Source organism: Mus caroli, unplaced genomic scaffold, assembly GCF_978045245.1.
Source record: "Mus caroli unplaced genomic scaffold, Mus_caroli_1 scaffold_7, whole genome shotgun sequence".
In the NCBI taxonomy this organism is placed as follows: domain Eukaryota; kingdom Metazoa; phylum Chordata; class Mammalia; order Rodentia; family Muridae; genus Mus; species Mus caroli.
The window spans coordinates 346,080-361,079 of NW_028227262.1; positions in this window are offsets into that span (position 1 = coordinate 346,080).

The following is a 15,000-nucleotide window of genomic DNA, read 5'->3' on the forward strand; positions in this document are numbered from 1 at the left end:
AGCTATTGCTGCCATAATCTGCTTGTCAAGGATGCTGATAAGCTCACTCTGGGACAGTAACTAGCTGTAATGGCATCCCACGCTCTTGAAAGCATTATCCAAAAGCCCCCTGACTGATGGATGACTACCAATGCTCCTGTGACACATCAGAACTTTTTGTTGACTGAACGAGTGACCTTCGCTTAGTTCCACCTGCTGTCCCACTGCGTGAGACTGCACCTACTCATCACTGTGCTGAGAAACTGGTACTTGAAATGATCTGAAGGATCAGATCAGCCTTGGCCTGAGGGTTCGAGCTGGTACACTGATGACAGTAGCCTCGAGGTTAAAGGTAAGCAGAAGTCGGGGACAGCAGTACCGTGGTGGACAGAAAGCAAGTGATCTAGGCCAGCAGCCTCCCTGAAGGGACGTCGGCCCAGAAAGCTGAACTTGTGACTTTGAGACAAGCTCTATAAATGGCAAAAGAAAAGTCTACACTGACAGCAGGTATGCTTTTGCCACTGTACGGAGCAATATACAGACAGAGAGGGCTGTTGACATCTGCAGAGAAAGACCTAAGATGCTGTGGCTAAAGAAAATCAGATAGCAGATCTAACTGCCAAACAGGTGACTCAAGGAGCAATGATCCTGGCAGTCAAGGAGCCTAAAGATTATTATGACATCAGAGAGACCAGCTTTAGATACACCCCTGAGCACTATCAAGTTATGGACAGTATTTGACTTGGCCTGGGGGCCAAGAAATTCAAAGGTGTGGTTAGGTCCTTTCACTACTATGTTATAGGACTCTTTGACTTGGCAGAAGAAATAGCCAAAAGCTGCAAGGCCTGTGCTATGATGAGGTAGAATTTCTAAAAGAAATCTTCCCAAGGTAATGGACCTGCCTTTGTTGCCCAGGTAAATCAGGGACTGGCCAAGATATTAGAGATCGGTTAGAAGTTACATTGTGCATGCAGGCCCAAAGCTCAGGACAGGTAGAGAGAATAAATAAAACCATTAAGAGACCCTTACCAAATTGACAGCGGAGACTGGCGCTAATGATTGGATAGCTCTCCTCTCCTACCCTTTGCTCTTCAGGGATAGAAACACCCCTTGACAGTTTAGACTGACCCCCGTATAAATTACTCTATAGGGGGCCCCCTCCACTGGTAAAAATAGCCTCTGTACATAGTGCTGACATGCTGCTTTCCCAGCCTTTGTTCTCTAGGCTCAAGGTACTCCAGTGAGTGAGACAGCAAGCGAAGAAGCAGCTCCAGAAGGCCTGCTCCAGAAGACCTGCTAGATGTCTCCACACAGAAAACCTTGAGACTCTGGTGGAAAGACCCTTATCTTGTACTCTTGACCACCCTACTTTCTACCTTTATGGGACCCCTTTTGATTTTGCTTCTGCTTTTAATTATAGGTCCATGTGTGTTAAATAGGCAAGTCACCTTTATTAAAACAAGAATTAATGCAGTGTGGCTTTTAGTTTTGAGATAACAGTACCATGCCCTAAAGGATCAACTATGTCAGGGAGAAGATAGTGTCTAGTTCTAAGATTAGAACTATTAACTAGAAGAAGTGGGGAATGAAGAAGTATTAAAAAAGTATAGCAAAGTATAAACAAAATTCGAGGCTTTTGGGCCCAGGCTTGGGAGTGTAGCCTTTGTGGCTTAGTGCTCCAGGTACTGGTCATAAAACAGATAGCGACATTCCTCCACCCACCTGCTTCCTGGGTTCAATTCAAAGAATGGCACCCTGACCCACCCTGACCATTACTGGAACCTGCAATGCAAATGTGCTATCTTTAGGGGCTCTTAGATTGTTAGGGGCTCTTAGAAACTGTCTTGAGAGATAACCTGACACTTGTGACTTTATGCTTCCTTGTGACTCTTAACTGGTATTTTTGGTATTTTCCAACAACGCCCTCCCCACCTCCATGAATTGTGGTTTCTTCCTTTAAATACCCCCTTACTCAGCTACTCAGGGCTCCATGGTCCTCTACCCCTGCGTGGTGTATGACCATGGGCCCGAGAACGCTCTCGAATAAAAATCCTCTTGCAGTTGCAGCAAGATCGTTTCTTGTGGGTGATTTTGGGGTGTCGCCTCTCCTGAGTCAGAACGTGAGGGAGTCCTCACGTTGTGGGTCTTTCATCAAACACCTATAATCTCAGCCCGGAAGAAGCAGAAGTTATGTTATTCTCAGTTACAGAGATGGAAATGAGGACTTCTCAGTTACACAGTAACTGAGAATGGAAATGAGGACTTGATCACCCCAAGGTATGTTTAGGGAAAGATTTTTATCGAATGTATGAGGTAGTACAGCCACAGGCATTTGGAAGAGTCCAAAACAGGGAAAGAAAGTAGTAGACTGAACAGGGCCAAGAGAGGAAAGGGGGTGGAGCATCAGGAAGGGAAGAAAAGCAGGAGGAAGGAAGGGCCAAGAGGACCAAGAGTGGCCAAAATGGCAGGTTTTTATAGGAAAGAGAAACTGGAGGCCAAAATGGCAGGTTTTTATAGGAAAGAGAAACTGGAGGAAGAAAGGCAAAGCCTCTGTGTAATTTTACATTTTTTCAAAACCTATTTTTAATGATGGTTCTTAAACATTTTTACCTCCCTTGTACCCCACCACCCACCAGAGTTAGTGGAAAAGAAAGCATATGGAGGAAGATGACTTGTTTAGAAAGGTTCATCGGAGCAACTCCTGTGTTTTCTGGAAATTGGAAGTTCAGTTCACAGGTTAGCAGTGGCAACTCATAAAACAGCAGTCCAGTTCAGTAGAGTCAAGAGGGCAAACAGGACTCAGCAGTGGTGTGGCAGGACCTAGCAGCAGTGTGGCAGGACCTAGCAGAGAGAGCCAGGCCTCAGCCTTGGTGCGAGTCAGCCAGAGGGACCCAGAGTAACTCCAGGAGGATCAGCAAAGACTCAAGACCCACAAGTGTTGCACAGTTAGCTGTACCAACAAGCCTAGCTCAGTCCCTGTCACTGTCCCTTGAGTCTTTTTATACTCTTTCTAAATACCATAAGTCCTCCATGGGTCTTGCTTCACCATGTGTCTCGCCTCAACATGTGTCTTGTCTCAGCTGACATCACTCTGCCAATCAGCCTGAGTTTGAACACCACTAGAAATTTTTTGATATATTTCTCTCTATGGAGTCTCAACAAATGTAGCTGAACTATACAATAAGGCAGACTGCATACTGTTAGCAAAGAATTCTTCCTCATGTGTCTTTTCATGTGCTTGCTTTAACAGAATATCCTCTCTCCTATGTCTGCTTCAGTGAAACGTTCCTATTTACGTTAGCCTTTCACACCTGTGTCCACTTTAACGACACATTCCTTCATGTGTGCAAAACACCCTCCAAATGACTTTCCAAAGAACCCTTAAGTTTCTACTTTACCTCTGGGCTGGAGAGGTTTAGGGTACTGGGCAGGGTGATAAATTCTGAAGAGCCAGGAGCAGCATAGACTATGAAACCAGTACTTGTGACACTGAAAGAGCCTGAGACAATCATGTACTTTGTATGCTAGTAGGCACTACAGTTAGCCATTCCTGAGTTTCTCCAGGACCTGACACCTAGGAAGCAGCAGAGCCAGTCTGGGATACATAACAGCATTTTTTTTTTTTAAAAAAGTAAAATAAAGTAGTAAGTAAATAATTTGGGCCAAGCGTTTCCCATCTATAATATCACCGTTTGAGAAATCAGTATAATTTATTGGAAATGTGCCAGGAAAGGGCTGGACAATGATCAAATGAAATCAGTTAAATGAACTGAATGGTGTTAGCATTTTAATCATAATTTATTGAATTCTTTCTTTCTCTCATATATATATATATATATATATATATATATATATACATATATATATATATATATATATATACATATATATATTATTTATTATTATACACTGTAGCTGTCTTCAGATGCACCAGAAGAGAGTGTCAGATCTCATTATGGATGGTTGTGAGCCACCATGAGGTTGCTGGGATTTGAACTCAGGACCTTTGGAAGAACAGTCAGTGCTCTTAACCGCTGAGCCATCTCGCCAGCCCTTATTTATATATTCTTTTGTCTTTGGAGATAGGGTTTCTCTGCTTAGCCTTTACTATCCTAAAATGCACTCTCTAGACCAGGCTGGCCTCAAACTCAAAGAGATCTGCCTGCCTCTGCCTCTCGCACTGGGATTACAGTTATGTGCTACCACCACCTGACATTTAAATTTTATTTCTAATGAGAGGGCCAAGTTAGACTGACTCTATGACAGACTGCAAGATGCCGGGTCATGAGACTAGGCCTGAGTTTCTGTTTCCAAAAACTGGACAAATCAATTCCAGAAAAAACTACCTTTTCGGGCAGCCAATCAGGGGCTATCAGAAGCTGTCCTGATACCTGACCTGAGCCAAGCCTAAGTCAAGAATAATTAATCAAGCCGGGCGTGGTGGCGCACGCCTTTAATCCCAGCACTCGGGAGGCAGAGGCAGGCGGATTTCTGAGTTCGAGGCCAGCCTGGTCTACAAAGTGAGTTCCAGGACAGCCAGGGCTACACAGAGAACCCCCCCCCCAAAAAAAAAAAAAAAGAATAATCAGCAATGGTTCCAGAAAGACCCCAAAATTTACCAGAACCTTGACTATTCCCAAAGACAACCTGGAAATAGAGCCAGCCAATCAGGATAAAAGTCACCTACTCCTTCCTGGAATTCCTCTAACAAGCTTTAAAATTGAGCCTGTAAACTCACTCAACACCTCTATTTTGGTGGATGGAGATTCCTGCAAGCTAGTAATTTCTGAAGAATAAACAGTTTGCCTTTGCATATAATCTGAGTCTGCGGTATCATTCTTCAGCGAATCACAGCAAATCTTACACTTAAAGATTTATTATTTAAGCCAGGCGAGAGACCAGAAGAGGGCAACAGATTTTCTGGATCTAGAGTTATAGGCATTTATGAACTTCCCAACATGTTTGCTGGAACCTGGGAACTGAACTCAGAAAATCTGTAAGAGCAATTTAAATACTCTTAAGTACTCTTAAATGCTGTGCCATTTTCTTACCCTCAGTATTTATTGTTATTTTATTTATTATTTATGTGTATGGGTATTTTGCCTGCATGTGTTGAAAGAAAATTAAAATTCAAGGTCCATGAGTCATGCGGCTTGCTAGTTAGGAGGGCTTTTTGGGCTTAGAGCAAAGAACAAAGGCTGTAAAGTCATCCCAGGAACCAACTAGCCATAAAGATAGGGAAGACATACAAGAATGTCCAGACTGGCCCAGCTCCTCCCTATCTCCCGCCCTTCTGACCTAAGTTAAATGTTAACCAGATGCTCTGCTGTTACCTCAATCTGCATGTACAGTCTGCTGATGTTTAAATGAATCAATCATGTGAAACCGTGCCAATTCTTCCCCCAGCCCCAGACCCTTTTCTATAAAAACCCCTAGCTTTCAAGCCTCGTGGTCGAATCCACTGTCTCCTGCGTGAGATACGTTTCGACCCAGAGCTCCGCCATTAAACTACCTAATGTAATTATATCAAGACGGTCTTTTTGTGATTCTTTGGGTACACGCCGAATCGGGAATTAAATGGGGGTTTCCCCACTAGGTTCTTTCAGTGTGTCTGTATACCACATGCATATATGGTGTCCTCAGAAGAGAGAAGAGGACATCTGATCTCCTGGGACTGAAGTTACAGACATTGTAGCCATTGTGTGGGTGCTAGGAATTGAATATGGGTTCTCTCTTAACCACCAAGCTATCTCTCTAGCTGCTAGTATTTATTTCTTTATTTTTTTTTTTTTAAGATTTATTTATTATATGTAAGCACACTGTAGCTGTCTTCAGACACTCCAGAAGAGGGCGCCAGATCTCGTTGTGGATGGTTGTGAGCCACCATGTGGTTGCTGGGATTTGAACTCTGGACCTTCGGAAGAGCAGTCGGGTGCTCTTACCCACTGAGCCATCTCACCAGGCCCTATTTCTTTATTTTTTAGTATTTATTTATTTTATGTATATGAGTACACTGTAGCTGTACAGATGGTTGTGAGCCTTCATGTGGTTGTTGGGAATTGAATTTTTTAGGACCTCTGCTCCGATCAGCCCCACTCACTCTGGTCCAAAGATTTATTTATTATTATACATAAGTTCATTGTAGCTGTCTTCTGACACACCAGAAGAGGTCGTCAGATCTCATTACGGGTGGTTGTGAGCCATCATGTGGTTGCTGGGATTTGAACTCAGGACCTTTGGAAGAGCAGTCAGTGCTCCACTGAGCCATCTCACCAGTCTCCAGTATTTACTTCTGAGATGAAGTCTCAGGTATGCGAGGCTGGCCTTGAACTCTTCAAGTAGCCGAGAAGGATCTTGAATTCCTGACTGTGGGTGCTGCAATTGCAGGCATGCACCATCATTTTCTTTACTGTTGCTGTTTTTAGGCAGTCCTACTTTGTATCCTTGGCAGGCCTGGAACTTGAGATCCTCTTTCTCTGATTTATGAGTGTTGGGATTAAAGGTATGTAACACTGTGACCAGGCTGTAGAATGCACTAAGCAAGTAATGTACCAACTGAGGTACATCTCCAGCCTACTTCGTGAATTTTGTAAAGCGTTTGAGGGGAAGGAGTTGGTCAACAGATACTTTTAGGATGGGAGTTATCAAGGAGGGACAGGAAGGAGGGAGTTATCAAGTTATTTTAGAAGAGGCAGGAAGGAAGGGTGGGGTTGGAACAAAAAAAGAGTCAGAATTTGCCAACTTCCTTAATAGGCAAGGGTTTTGTTTTGAAGCTTGTGGTTTTATCGTTCCTGAACAAAGGGTCTGATTAGAACTGTTGCTAAAAGACATCCAGTTTTACAAATTGACATTTTCCATTTTTTTAGTGCTGAGGAAGATAAAAGAAGAAATTGTTTTCTTAAAAGAAGAATGGGAGGTTATTTGAGTAAAAAGATGAGCATCCAAAACAAACAAAGAAGTAAAAAAGATAAAGAACCAGAAATTTTCTTTTTTTTTTTCCCTTTGGTTTGTTTTGAGATTGATACTTCTATGTGTCCCTGGCTGGCCTCAAACGTACACCGCTGAATTTCTACTCTTCTATAATCCTGCTGTCTCTGAGAACTGGGTATATGAAGTTCAGAAGGTTTTCTTTATGTGAACCAGTTAAAATTGGTTAGTTATAAAATGTCTTCCAAGGTGATGCTAGATACTCTAACCACACTATAATGAATCACTTGTGCATGCGAAATGATGCACCAGTGCCGTGACAGTTGAATGTAGCCATAATGGCAACTGGAAAGAAATAAAAAGAAGTGGTACGTGAATCCCCATAAAGTACTTTATTTCCCTAGTCTTCACAGAAGGAGGAGGAGGAGGAGGAGGGGAGGGGAGGAGGAAGAGGAAGAAGAAGGAGAAGGAGGAGGAAGAAGGAGAAGGAGGAGGAGGAGAAGCAGGAGGAGGAGGAGGAGAAGGAGAAGGAGGAGGAGGAGGAGGAGGAGGAGGAGGAGGAGGAGGAGGAGAAGGAGAAGAAGAAGAAGAAGAAGAAGAAGAAGAAGAAGAAGAAGAAGAAGAAGAAGAAGAAGAAGAAGAAGAAGAAGAAGAAGAAGAAGAAGAAGAAGAAGAAGAAGAAGAAGAAGAGATCCATGCATACTCTTTCCAGCCACCTGGTTTCATCTCTGTTATATGTCTATAACCTTTCGGGCTCCAGTGGGTTAAGAAGCTGATTCAGGAGACCATTTCCCTCTTCTGTTATTGACCAAAAATAAACTCTCCTTTACTGCACAATTAGTACTCAGTTTTGTTACTTTTTCTACAAATCAGAGAAAGTAAAGGATTCAGTGTGAGGTCTACCTGCCTCTGCCTCCTGAGTGCTGGGATTAAAGATGTATATTACCAGGCCCAATAGGACTCACATCTTGAACCATTCAAATGGCCAGTGATAGTATTTTTTCTTGGAACTCCTCTTACATGAAAATATAGGCAAGCACCACCACACCAGCTATGCCATGTTGTGGACTCAACCCAGTCACAATAACATGTGACTATACATGTTAGTCAAACATTCCACCATAAGCTACATCTCCACCTATGGAGGCCAGTTCTCTCCTTCCACCATATGGGTCCTGAGGATAAAACTCAGATCATTCAGCTTGATGGCATTTTACCAGCCCTTTCAACTATGTAAATAGGTCAGTTCATTTGCAGTCTGTGGTTCAAACAAGAATAAGTAGCAGATTGGTTTGCTGATTCAGATCTAGTCACTAAAAAGAAATATGTTAGAAGATGTAGTCTGGTTGACAAAAAGTATATCAAAGGTATTTTCTTCAAATTGTACCTCTAGGGAAATCCTTTGGCAATTCCAGGTTAATCTCATAGAGCCACTATAAATCTAGAGTGCACAGTTATCCTATAGTGTCTTGCTGAGCCAGATTACTAGAGTTTCAGTATTTGGGGCCTCCTTCATTGGGTTTGGTTTGGTTTTTTTCTTTTTTTCTTTTTTTCTTTTTTCTTTTTTTTTTTTAAGATTTATTTATTTCATTTATATAAGTACACTGTAGCTGTCTTCAGACACACCAGAAGAAGGCATCGGATCCCATATACAGATGGTTGTGAGCCACCATCTGGTTGCTGGGAATTGAACTCAGAACCTCTGGAAGAGCAGTCAGTGCTCTTAACCACTGAGCCATCTCCCCAGCCCTGGTTCTAAGTTTTACCTCAAGATTACTTCAAGATATATCAGCCATCTCTGCCTTGCTTAGTGGTAACATACAGCTACTAACCCAGCAAGAGTCACTTCAAGTCAGTGAACACCTTGCGTATCTGTTGGTGTGGAGAACTTTTGGGGATTATGAGTTTGAGATCATCCTGGACTTCATAGGGAAAACCTTGTCTCAAAGGGAAAACAACAAATAAAAACAGATATCCTAGATCTTCAGTCTGGCTTCCTCCTACCGTATGACCCATCCTTACTCTGCTTGCCTACCATGATGATACCATGCTCTAATCCAGTTGAGGGAGGCTCACCAGAGGACAGCAAGGTAAGACTGATCCCTTGTGAATATCAGGTTTTAAAACTGAACTAGCAGGTGAAAGCTCTTGCTGTCAGCCTGAATTCAATTCCTGGGTCCCACATGTTAGAAGGGAGAAGCCAATTGTCCTATGCCCTTCATATGTATCCCAGAGTTCTCATGTATTTATATCCCATCCACGAAATATACAAATAAATGTATATTTTGTTAAAGGAAAAAACATTGTAACTAAGAAAAATATGGAATCACTTCTCCTTGGATTTTTTTTTCTTTTTGGCCAGATATTCTTTCAAAGTAACTCTTCATTTAGTGTGGATTCATTTAGTTATTTTTTGAGTTGTAATGTTAGTTGTTTTGTTGTTGTTGTTTTTAGACAGTGTCTCATGTACTCCAAGCATCAAACTCATGATATAGCTGAGGATGACATTGAATTCAAAGTGATCTTATTACTTTAGCCTTGTTGGTTCTGGGATTACAAGCCTGTGCTCCCATTTGGTTTTATTACATTTTAATTTCCTAAATTTCCTTAGGTTCTTTATTGGATCATTCGTTAGCTGCTGTGGGGTACCTACAAGAGAAAAGTACTGAGCCACAGGTTTAAATCAATAGACTTTCTTAACTAGCCATTGACTATATTGGGTATTTAGGACCCCAGTATACCACTGAGCCATTCTCAGGGTGAGCTTTTAAGCACAAAGCAGATCCTGGGCTGACACACTTCAGTTAACAAGAACAGTTAGCCAGAATCAGAACTACAGAAACCAAAAAGCAAGGTTAGTATATTCAAAGACTTTCCTAGAACTATGGAATTTGATAGACTTTGTTTTCATTTTGGGAACTGGTGTTGTCTGTGTGCTAAATTTTATGGCCTGAATGGTATTTCCATTACTGAGTCAGTTGTGCTAAGGCCTGGAGGTCTGTTACATATGGTGTCCTTAATGGGGAAAAATACACACACACACACACACACACACACACACACACACACACAGCTAAGATATATCCCAAGACCAGCCATCCATAAACTCATAGCCAAAAATGTAAGTCATGTGATTTTCTTGAAACACTCACCCAAATCATAACACTTAAGTTGCTTCTCCTTGGCATGACTTGGTGGCAGACACCATGCAAGAAAAGCTGCAGTGGGCAAGGGATCTCCCTGGAGATGGCCTACCATCTTGCTCAGTTGCGATGGGTGAGCTCTGGTGCAGCACAACCCTAGAGACTTCATCCCAGGATTGCTTCTTGCTACTGATGTGCATTCTCATGTTTGTCATTACCAAATTCCTCATTCACTTGGCTTGGTTGAGTGGACGCTGGAAGACCCTCACTGCCTATAGCCTGGTGTGATTACTCCCTGGGTGATGGCTGTACTATTAGGCAAGCTTTTTGAATATCAATACGAAGATAAAAATTCTTGAGATAATGCTGCCTAGATGAATTGATGATTTTATGGGATTTCTGACTTGATTTTTAAAAAGGTTAGTTTGATTTAAATAATTGAGGGAAGTTTATAAAAAATATAAAGTTAGGAAATTAGGACAGTTGATAGAAAGTTTTAAGTTTGAATTAAGAATAAAGTGTGCCCTTTCCTGCTAGAATGGCAAACACTGCTTGAGTTAGAGGAAGGAGTACAGTGAGCATTCATGTATTACAAGCATGTAATTACGGAGGTGAGAAGAATAGGTTTGGGGCAAGCTAATGATCAAAGTGAGCATACACTCTAGGTTGGGCCTGAGTTCTCCCATCTTGTGAACTAGAGTTGAGGGAACAGGTTTATAGTGTACACCAGGAAGTGATAAGAATATATTATGAATATAAGAACAGAAAATAGACAACAAGCCAGCTTAGGTGAACAAAATTTCAAAAATAAGATATAAGAAAGATAATTTGCTCTTTAGTAAGTATAGGTTGTTGCCAACCAAGCATAGGGAAAAACTTGTTACAATAGACTTGGCTTGTTTAAACTTCATTAATCAATGACTAAAATTTACTGCTTTGAGATTACTATGAGCTTTTGGAAAGAAAGATAAGAATTGCCCCAAGCAGAACACAAGGCTATCAGCTTGCACCCACCTCATTGACTTCAAGGTAGTTTCTTTTGCTGCTCTCAAACTCCCTTTTCTCAGGACCCTGACCAAGCCGAGGCTGGTTCTTGGTATTGCAGATAGTTTCTTTCTAGGAATTTTCATTCATACCTTTCAGATAATTAGTAGTTCAAAACTTTTAGAAACAAAAAACAAAACAAAAAAAAAAACAAACAAAAATGGAAGTCAACGTTTTGACTTGTATTTCTATGAGAAGGGCTCTAGTCGGCCCAAGCATTGCAAACACAGGTTTGGACAAGGTTTACCACCCTTTCTCCTTCCTTCTCCCTGTGAGATTACATTCCTAAAGCTACCAAGCCCTGCTCCCTTATTTGGCCACTTTGTTGTGCCCAATTCATTCTTGAGGGTAATCATCAAAGTACAACTATCAAAACATTAAGGTCCAACAATCAAAATCCATTATTTTGATTAACCTAATTAAAATACCCAATTAGAATTTACCAACATATCCTAACTCATTATAACACAGACCTCCCTTACTCCCCTCTCAACACTTGGAAAGCTATTTGCTGTTGTTTCAGATTCAGCCATCTTGTCTCTTTGCCTTGCTTAAAAAAAGAATCTCTTTGGTTTTGGTTTGTGCTTGAAATTTGGTGTTTGGGTGTGATCTGTGCCTAATCCGGGGTCCAGTAGGGAACACCCTGCATTACTTGGGCCTCTTTGCTATGATTATTCAAAAAGCTGGACACTTCTTTAGTGCTTTGAACATTTGAGTTTCCTCCTGTGTGAATTACTTTCTTGAAATGGCTCTTGAATTAGCATTCTGACACCAGTGAGAGTGGGAGAGAAGAGGTTTATTTACCGGTGGACCTAAGCCAGGATAGCTCTAAAAGACTTCAGTTCTGAGTCCCCTTTGAATACAAATATACTTTAAAGCCACAGGGTGGGGCCAGACAGTAAGTAGGACTTCCCAGAAGCATAAGTATATGCCAGCTAGTTTGGGGACTTTTGCTTTTCAAAAGCATACATACATACACAGAGTTGACAGTTGTAAGCTTTTGTGGGCAGGTTGCTAAGGGAAACCTATTGTTTCAGATACTTCTCCTTTCAACCTATCTTGAAGCCCTTTTCCAGGTCATTCTGTTCCAGGTGGCAAGGTGAATTCATGTTTGGCAATAAGCTATATAAACAGTGCTTTGAGTAAATTATTAAATAAATTAATAAATCAATATATTATACAGGGTTCCCTAGAGAAAAACAGAACTGATAGAATGGATATATAAATTTATGCAGGATTTATTAGAGTGGCTTACAAGTTATGGCCCAACTATTCCAACAATGTTTGTTCCTGAATGGAAAGTCCCAAGAATCCAGTAGATTCCTTCTTCAGTCCACAAGGCTGGCTGTCTCAGCTGGTCTTCAGTGTACACCAGAACCCCCAAAACAGTAGCCTCTAATACCAGTCAATGAATTGAGAGTGAGGAAAAGCGGGCAAAGATCAAGTACTGCATTTTCCGTCTTTTATATAGGCTGCCACTAGAAGATGTGGCCCAGGTCTCAAGTGGACCATTCTACCTAAAACATGCACATTCAAGGTAACTCTTCCATGTCAAACAATTCAGTCAAGAAAAATACCTCTCAGTTGAACTCAGTAGCTTGGATTTAGACCAATGGGTTTCAGATGTAGACAAGTTAACAACCTGTTGGAGACCATATCGTAAGAAAGTAGGCCTTTCACAGTTTCTCACGCTAGTAAGCCAAATGGCCTTGTGCTAAGGAGCTGGTCATCACCTCCTCCTCCCTATTCCCTTCCTGGCACCAGAGACCCTAAAAGCTGAATTATTGTCCCATCTTCCTTATCTCTTCCTGACTCCCAAGACTTCTAAGGCATGAGTTATGTGCTGAGCCCAGCCTGACTCCCAAGGCTGTTAAGGAGGATACTACATTCCAGAGATAGGCTCAGAGTGCCTCCCGCCTGCAATCTGAATTCGGCCTTCAGGTCCCCAGATGCCCACTTCTTTGTTCTTTGTTAATTCCCCCTCAACCCCTCCCTATTTCCCTTCGCTGTGTGCTTATAACCTGGCGTTTCAGCCTAATAAACTGAGACCTTGACAACTCTTTGTTTGGTCTTGCTCTTCTTTCTCACTCATTTCTCTTTCAGGTTTGGGGTCCCCCTCGCACCCACAAATAACTAGGTCCTGCTGGACAGGACAACAACCAAGAACAGCTTTCATAATCAGTATCTACTAATAGGCCTTTTCTACTTTATTCTACTTCAACACTTTTGTACATTCAATCTAATGCCATTTTGCTTCTGTGTTTCTGACTTTGTCAAGGAGAGAACTACCACTCAGTGTTTGAAACTAAAAGGATGAATTTGGAATCTGCTAAGGAAGAACTATACTCATCAGGCACAGTATTCTAGAGGAAAGCAAACCACTGTTTTGCAAGGTTTCAGGGTGTATTTGTTTAGTGGTCATGTTGATTGTGGAGGGATAAGTGGATCCACATGCACTTTTATAATGTGGCTTGGGTTTCTGACAATATTGTTACTAGCTGTTGACTTCAGATACTGAGGGATATGATCAGTTTGCTTTGGGGACTCTTTCTGTCTGTCTTTTTTTTCTTCTTCTTCTTCTTCTTTACTTCTTTATTTCTCATATGACATTTTGAGACAGAATCTCATAAGCCAAAATTGTCCTTGAATTTTTGCCTCAGCCTCATGAATATTGGGATTATAGATGTATACTACTACATTTGTCTTAGACCTGAACTTTTAGGCAAAATTAATTCTCTTGGGCAATAGATTTCTATATTTTATTTAGATTATTCTTTATTTTTTTGGTATGAATTCAATGAACTGGCAATAATGAAGTTTTCTTGTGAGATCATAGTAAGGTAAGATGGCTTAATTGCAAAAAGTGGTCACATAAATATTCCCTAACAAATGAACTTGAAAAATCCCAAGGGAAGGTGAAAATCCTGAGGGTCCAGGTGGCAGCTTTATTTAAAGTTTGTGAACTTAGCAGACAAAAGTAAGTGTAATTAGAATACTTATTACATGGGAGTTGCTACAGGTGCATAAATCCCTAAGACATCTAGGACATCCTAAGGGTAATCAAAATCAAAACTAAGGAAATGTGAGGCAGGAGCTTAGCAGAAACCATGGAGGACTGCTACTTAATGGTTTGTTCTCTCTTACTTCCTCAGATAGCTTTCTTACACAGCTCAGGCCCACATACCCAGGGATGGTACTGCCCCAATTGGACTGGACCCTCCTACATCAATTAGCAATTAAGAAAATGCCTTATAGGCAAGGTAGCAGATCAATCAAATGGAGGCAACTCTTTAATTGAAGTTCTCTCTTCTCATATGTGTCAAGTTGACTCCCAAGATTTGCCATCACACAGAGTACAATTTAAAATGAGATAAGTGGTAAGAAACGCATGCTTGGAAGAGTGTCTTAGTGTTCTATTGCTGAAAGGACATACATGACCACTGCAAGTCTAACATAAGAAGAATTTAAGTGGGGCTATCTTACAGTTTCAGAGGCTTAGTCCATTGTTGTTATGGCAGGAAGCAAGGGAAAGACATTTTGCTGCAGAGATCTAGGTCCAGGCCCACAGGCAGTAACAAAAAGAGAGAGAGAGAGAGACACTGACCCTGGGCAGAGCTTTAAAAACCCTAACCACTCCCAGAGACTCACTTCCTCAAACAAAACCATAACTACTCCAACAAGGCCATACCTCCTAATCCTTCACAAATAGTGCCACTTCCTGATAACCAAGCATTCAAATATAGGCACCTATGGAAGACACTCTTACTCAAGCCACCATAGAAGGGTGTTTCTCCTTGAGACACCATATGTTTGTTCTTTTCTCTGAAAAGTTCTGGGAACTAGAATCCTAAAACCTGAACCGCCTTCTTTTTTTTTTTTTTTCCCAAAAAACTTGCCTTGCATTTCT